The sequence below is a fragment of the Callithrix jacchus genome, chromosome 3 (assembly GCF_049354715.1).
Source record: "Callithrix jacchus isolate 240 chromosome 3, calJac240_pri, whole genome shotgun sequence".
NCBI classification, from domain to species: domain Eukaryota; kingdom Metazoa; phylum Chordata; class Mammalia; order Primates; family Cebidae; genus Callithrix; species Callithrix jacchus.
In genome coordinates, this window is record NC_133504.1 from 142,798,354 (window position 1) to 142,805,672 (window position 7,319).

Sequence of the window (7,319 nt, forward strand, 5' to 3'; positions counted from 1 at the left end):
GGGGAACACATGTGTGCCAAATGCCTGTAGCTGTGGTTGATCTTGGCTTAGGAGTGATTATTTGCTGTTGGTGATGGGGAGAGGGGACCGGAAAGAAAGTTCACTTCTCATTCTTTAGTGATATGTAAATATATTGTCATTGGCTCTTATTGGGTGGCTCTAAGCCAGTGACGGAAAAATGTTTTCATTGGCAGGAAAGCACATTTTATATCCGCATACACGCATATCTACTCTTTGGCAGATGCAGAAACTTTGCGGCTTAGACTCCCTTTCTATTCCTCTGTTTGTTGGATCCCACCAATGACTCAAGGCCTAGCTCAGTGCTTGTCTCCTACAAGAAGTTTTTCTTGACAACTCCTGTCCACATTGGTTTTTCCATGAGCGCAGCTTTTGTTACAATGATCATCTTCACCACAATCAGAGTAGATTTTCTGGAAAGGAGCGTAAGCTTTAGGACCTGCTATTTATAAGAATGACTTCCACGATCCCAGAAGCACCCTTGCATGGGTTCACATGATCATAGGCTTTGGGTAAAAATGTAAAAGTAGGCTGGACACAATGGCTCACACCTGTAATCCCAGCACTTTGGGAGGCCGAGGTGGGTGGATCAACTGAGGTCGGGTGATCGAGACCAGCCTGACCAACATGGAGAAACCCCATCTCCACTAAAAATATAAAATTAGCCAGGTCTGGTGGCGCATACCTGTAATCCCAAGTCTACTTGGGAGACTGAGGCAGGAGAATCACTTGAACCTGGGAGGCAGAGGTTGTGGTGAGCCAAGATCACGCCATTGCACTCCAGCCTGGGAAATAAGCAAAACTCCGTCTCAAAAAAGTAAAACAATAAATGTAAGATTTTAACTGTCATAAGCGGAGGATGTTGTTCACTCTTCACTTTTCCCTTGAAGAGTTGTGTGATGATAGAGAGGCTGTGAGCATTTTGGGAAATCCAGCTAAGGAGAAGTTGAGTTGGAGGTTTATTTATTTTGGGTGTAGTGGGATCTGTATATATGGTTCACACTTACATGTAGAGTCAAGAAATCATGCCTATAATCCCAGCACTTTGGGAGGCCGAGGCAGGTGGATCACGAGGTCAAGAGATCGAGACCATCCTGGTCAACATGGTGAAACCCCGTCTCTACTAAAAATACAAAAAATCAGCTGGGCCTGGTGGTACATGCCTGTAGTCCCAGCTACTCAGGAGGCTGAGGCAGGAGAATTGCTTGAACCCAGAAGGCGGAGGTTGCAGTGAGCCGAGATCGTGCCATTGCACTCCAGTTTGGGTAACAACAGCGAAACTCCGTCTCAAAAAAAAAAAAAAAAAAAAAAAAAGAAAGAAAGAAATTGTTGGTTATTCCAGGGTTTTCTTGGCTTCCAGGAACCCTCTTGCTCCGTGCACACTCAGTGGCATCATGGGTCCTATGATTTAAATATTTCCTGCGATGGCTGACACTGGAAGCGTGTGGGAGGGAAGAAGAAGCAAGAGTTGATATGTTCAGAATGAGAAGCTGGTCTGTGGAATGTTCTTTCAATCATCAGCTGTACACAATTATGAGTGGAATGTTTGGTTTCATTGATGTCTAGTCAAGATAGAAATTATCCTCTGGAGAATACTCAGAAATGTGCTGTATACAATGATAATGTACCATGCTACCATACTTTTAGAGTAGGAATCAATGCAAAATAGAATTGGTTAGAATTCTCATGTTCGGAGAGCACAAAGCTGTGGCAATACTCAACTGTGAAGTATCATTTTTATGCATGCCAAACTGCCTTTTATACCTGCCAACATACTGAATCAGTCTTAGCATTTCTGATCTAACTTGCCCTGATGAACCCTGGCAACATCAGACAAAAAGACCTTCAAAAGGACTAACATCACAGCAAAGCACCCCAAGTGTTCCTGTGGCAAAGCTCCCAAGCACATTCATCCATAAGTTATTGTACGTAGCATAGGGGGAATTCAATTAAACAATTACGTAGCTCAGTCCAATATAATGGCATTTTAAAATACATTTGAATTGCTTTCTCTTCTTTCCATGAAAATGATATTGCACAGTTGTTGTGTGAAGAGGTGATCATATGAAAAGTAAGTATGCAGCCAAAGAATAGGAAAACATATAGTAGAGGTCATGTCATTTTACAGGATTTTGTTATATTTGTGGTATTTGCAACTTTTCAAAAATGTGTGGCGAGGCATGGTGGCTCACACCTGTAATCCCAGTACTTAGGGAGGCTGAGGTGGGTGGATCACTTTAGCTCAGGAGCTTGAGACTAGTCTGGGCAACATAACAAAACTCTGCTCTACAAAAAATACAAAAATCAGCCAGGTGTGGTGGTGGGTGCCTGTGGTCCCAGCTACTTGGGAGGCTGAGGTGGGAGGATCACGAGCCTGGGAGGTGGAGGCTGCAGTGAGCCATGATTGTGCCACTGCACTCCAGCCTGGGTGACAGTGAGATCCTGTCTCAAAAAAAAAAAAAAAAAAAAGCAAAAATGTATAATTTGTTGTCATTTCGTATTTCAATCTAAATAAACATTCATTGTTTTTTTGAGACAGGGTCTCCTCCTGTAGCCCAGGCTGGAGAGCAGTGGTGCAATCATAGCTCACTGGAGCCTGCAACTCCTGGGCTCCAGTGATCCTCCTACCTCAGCCTCCCAACTAGCTAGGAGGCAGTTGAATTAACACCCAGCTAATTTTTCTAATTCTTTTTGTAGAGAATGGTATCATGATGTTGCATAGTCTGGTCTTGAACTCCTGAGTGCAAGTAAGCTTACTATCTCACCTCCCAAAGTGCTGGGATTATATGTGTGAACCACTGCACCTGGCCATAAATATTTACTTTGATGCATACTTTTATATTCCTATTTTGAATTCTTATCCTTACAGTCTCCTTCCTCCATAAATAAGCTTCAAAACCCATGATTCCAGGCTGGGTGTGGTGGCTTCCACCTGTAATCCCAGCACTTTGGGAAGCCGAGGCGGGCAGGTCACAAGGTTAAGAGATAGAGACCATCCTGGCCTACGTGGTGAAACCCTGTCTTTACTGAAAATACAAAAATTAGCTGGGTATGGTGGTGTGCGCCTATAGTCCCAGCTACTTGGGAGGCTGAGGCATAAGAATTGCTTGAACCCGTGAGTCGGAGGTTGCAGTGAACTGAGATCAGCCACTACACTCCAGCCTGGTGACAGAGCAAGACTTCCTCTAAAAAACAAAAATCACAATTCCTGAATTAGCCTTTGACCACAGTTGAGTAGTATTTTATGCTCTCATATTATTCTTATAAAAAGTATTGAATTTAAAAGCATAACGGGGCACAGTGGCTCATGCCTGTAATCCCAGCACTTTGGGAGGTCAAGGTGGGCGAATCACGAGATTGAGACCATCCTGGCTAACACAGTGAAACCCTGTTGCTACTAAAAATACAAAAATATAAAAATGGTGGCACGCACCTGTAATCCCAGCTACTCGAGAGGCTGAGGCAGGAGAATAGCATGAACCCGGGAGATGGAGGTTGCAGTGAGCTGAGATTTTGTGCCATTGCACTCCAGCCTGGGTGACAGAGCGAGACTCCATCTCAAATAAATAAATAAATAAATAAATAAATAAATAAATAAATAAAATAAAATAAAAGCATGATAGTTGATGCTTGGGAACAGAATTTCAACGATACAGAGCTTTGTGTGGAAAGTAAATAGTGCAGTCTTCCAGCACACCCGACTCCCTGGGGGTCCCCACTGTTGGTTTGATATCATTCTATTCTCCATTTTTTTGAGCCAGTTCATTGTGATTAAGTGTGGCTTTGGAGTGAGCTGCCTGGGTTGACTTCTGCCTCTGCCCCTGTGGCCTTGGGAAAACTACTAATTCTATTAGTGCCTCCTCTTAAAAGAAGGATATGATTGTACTGTACTTGTCTCTTAGGGGTGCTGGGATGACCGTTTAGGGCTTACAAGAGCATACAACATGCCATACTCATATTATGTTAGTTTCATTTGGAAAATGCATATATTAGCATTTCTTTGCAGATACTTCATGTGCCTAAAGATACTGGTCCTCCTCTCCCAAGACTGTAAACTCAAGGTTGGGAACTAACAAAAAACATCTTGAGCGTCACCTCCTAATTCCTCAGAAATGCGTGGATGTGAGCGCCATCTAGCTGCATTATTTGCGGTTCTACTGTGACCACCAGGCACAATTCAGCTCACGTGGCTATTCTGGCTTGGCAATTGTTGGATTTATCAGGACCTGGCGGATGACAGTGGTGTGACCAGCATATCAGGAGACACTCGGGAGAAGTTAGCGATCCAGTGAAATGAAGAGTATCTCTGAATTGAGATGAGATGGAAGGCCACATCCGTGAAACTTAGAATAGTTTGAGATTGATACAAAACTTGAAGCAGCACAAAGCAAAAGCTGTCTCCATGTCCCATTGAAAAGGCACTCAGGGCCAGGCATGCTGGCTCATGCCTGTAATCCCAGTACTTTGGGAGGTCAAAGCAGGAAGATCACTTGAGACCAGGAATTTGAGACCAGCCTGGCCACCATAGTGAGACCAATTGGGAGGCTGAGGGAAGAGGATCTCTTGAGCCCAGGAGTTTGAGGCTGCAGTGAGCTTGGGTTGTGCCACTGCATTCCAGCCTGGGTGACAGAGCAAGATCCTGTCTCTCTCTCTATATATATAAAAAAGACAGAGAGAAGAAAAAAAGTCACTCAGAAGTGTCACTAAAATGTGGTTTTCAAGAAAGGCATGGTAACAATGTGAAAGGGAGTGGATGGACATAAGACCTTTCCAAGATAACACAGCTCAACAGTTATGTACAGAAGCTGCTAAAACAAACAAAAAAAAAGTGCAGGTGATAAAAGATCAAAGGAGGAAGAGGTTTTAGAAAGAAGGTTGTTTGGGTATATACCTTATCATCTTAAAAGACCTTCTTTAGAAACAAATACTGCTCGATTTCAATCACGGACTGTGTAACGGATTATACAATAGTTACTCAGCCCTCCCTCAGATTTACAATCTGATAGTCAGTGAAAAAAAGACCATTCCATTTGAACCCGATTTTGTTTAAAAAATATACATAAGTACACAAGACTAGAAAAAAGACTGGAAAGAAAAATAGTAAAATATAAACTGTGGTTATTCAGAGGAATGCAATTATGGGGGAAACTGTTACTTGTGCTATTACGTAATCCCCCTTTATTTATTTATTTATTGAAGCAGGCTCTTGCTCTGTCACCCAGCTGGAGTGTGATGGTACAATCATAGTTCACTACGAGTTCGAACTCCTGGGAGCGAGCAGTCCTTCTGCCTTAGCTTACTAAGTAGCTGGAACTATAGGCCTGTGCCACCACAATAATTTTTAAATTTTTTTATAGAGATCAGATCTCACTCTGTTGCCCAGGTTGGTCTCAATCTCCTGTGCTCAAACGATCCTCCCACCTCAGCATCCCAAAGTTTTGGGATTACAGGCATGAGCCACCATGCCTGACCAACCCCCCGTCATAATCAATATGAATTACTTCTGTAATTAGAAGAAAAATCCTATTTAAAAATATTCACTTTTAATTAAATGTAGTTATTTCTATAATTTTTTTCCATTATTTGGCCTAGCATTAAATTGTAATTACACTTTAATAATAGAGTTTAAAAATAGCTTGCCTGATAAAGGTATTTATGTGTCCACCAAAATTCAGCATAATGCTTCACAAATATTAGAATCAATTTGCATTTAAAAACTCTTGATTGTGTTAATTTATGAAGAAGAAGTCTTTCCAGCATAGCATGAAAACCCAAAAACACAAAAACTAGATAAATTTGACAATATACAAATTGGGCATAGTGGCTCACACCTGCAATCCGAGCACTTTGGGATTACACTTTGGGAGGCCGAGGCAATCGGATCACGCGAGGTCAAGAGGTCGAGACCAGCATGGCCAACATGGTGAAAACCCGTCTCTACTAAAAATACAAAAATTAGCAGGCCGTTTGGCACGCGCCTGTGGTCCCAGCCACTTGGGAGGCTGAGGCAGAAGAATCGCTTGAACCCAGGAGGCGGAGGTTGCAGTGAGCCGAGACTGCGCCATTGTGCTCCAGCCTGGCGCCAGAGCAAGACTCTGTCTCAAAAAAATACAAAAATTAGTGGAGTGTGATGGCTTATGCTTGTAATCCCAGCTACTTGGTAGGCTGACGCAAGAGAATCACTTGAATGATCCCAGGGAATGGAGGCTGCAGTGAGCAGAGATGGTGCCATTGCACTCCAGCCTGGGCAACAGAGAGAGACTCTGTCTTTAAAACAGAACAAAACAAGACAAAAAACGGTGTGCCTGGCTCGGGCTGCATGTGGACAGAGACCTTTGTGAAGGATATCAAACCAGGGGTCAAGAATCTGAACCTTATCATCATTGTGCTGAAAACAAGCCAAGACAAAGCAGGGGCATGAGGTTTGGACCTGCAAAGTGGCAGACAAAACGGGCAGTATCAGTATCTCCGTCTCGATGACGCCGGTAATCTGATCCAGCCTGGGGACATTATCTGGATCACCAAAGGGTCTGCTTTAGCTTTCAAAGGCTGTCTGACATTGTATACTGGCTGTAGGGGTGAGCTGCAGAAGACTGGAGAATTCCGTATGGTTTATTCTGAGGTTCCTAACTTGGGTGAGCCAAACCCAGAGCACAGCACCCAGCAGGCACCCAACAAGGTGATGCAGAAGGGTGTCAACCCTGCAGCTTCCCAACCTACCACCAGACCCCTGCTGCTTCTCCAGCCTCTGAGAGCCAGAACGGGAATGGACTGAGCACCCTACCAGGTCCTGGTGGTGCCTCATACTCATACTCATACACATCTTCCTCATACTCCCTCCCACCCCCCTGGTTCCCAAACCACTCAGAGCCAGCCCAACCACACACCTGCAGACCCACCTGGCCCTTTGGCCAACTTTGTTAGTAATGGTAAAGAAGCCTGGAGGAGCAGCAAGAGATAGCATGACATCCTCAATTCCTACCACCAACCACTTCCCAAGTGTCTGCTGGAGAGCAGGACAGCCTTCCAGTGGCTGGCTGGTGGAGCAGTATTTTAGCCACTGAACTTCAGTGGAGGGGTGGTGAGCAGTGGCCTTATCCACCCTAATCTCATACTCCTCCCATTGTCCAGCTGAACTACTTGTCCCCTGGGAGTCCAGACCCTCTGCCTGTTCTCTTTCCTCTTTAGAAATGATAGTTACTATCTCTTTCTTCTGTGTGTGACATGAAGGTCTAATTAAAATCTCTCCTTGTTAATAAATGTTACCACTCTGAAAAAATTTTTTTTAACTTCTGTTCAAG

General features: G+C 43.9%; 1 pseudogene; it reads left to right on the forward strand.

Annotated features, from left to right (window-relative positions):
• Window positions 1–6,080: 6,080 nt before the first annotated feature.
• On the forward strand, window positions 6,081–6,979 carry LOC118152294 (SOSS complex subunit B1 pseudogene; annotated as a pseudogene).
• The last annotated feature ends 340 nt before the right edge of the window (window positions 6,980–7,319 follow it).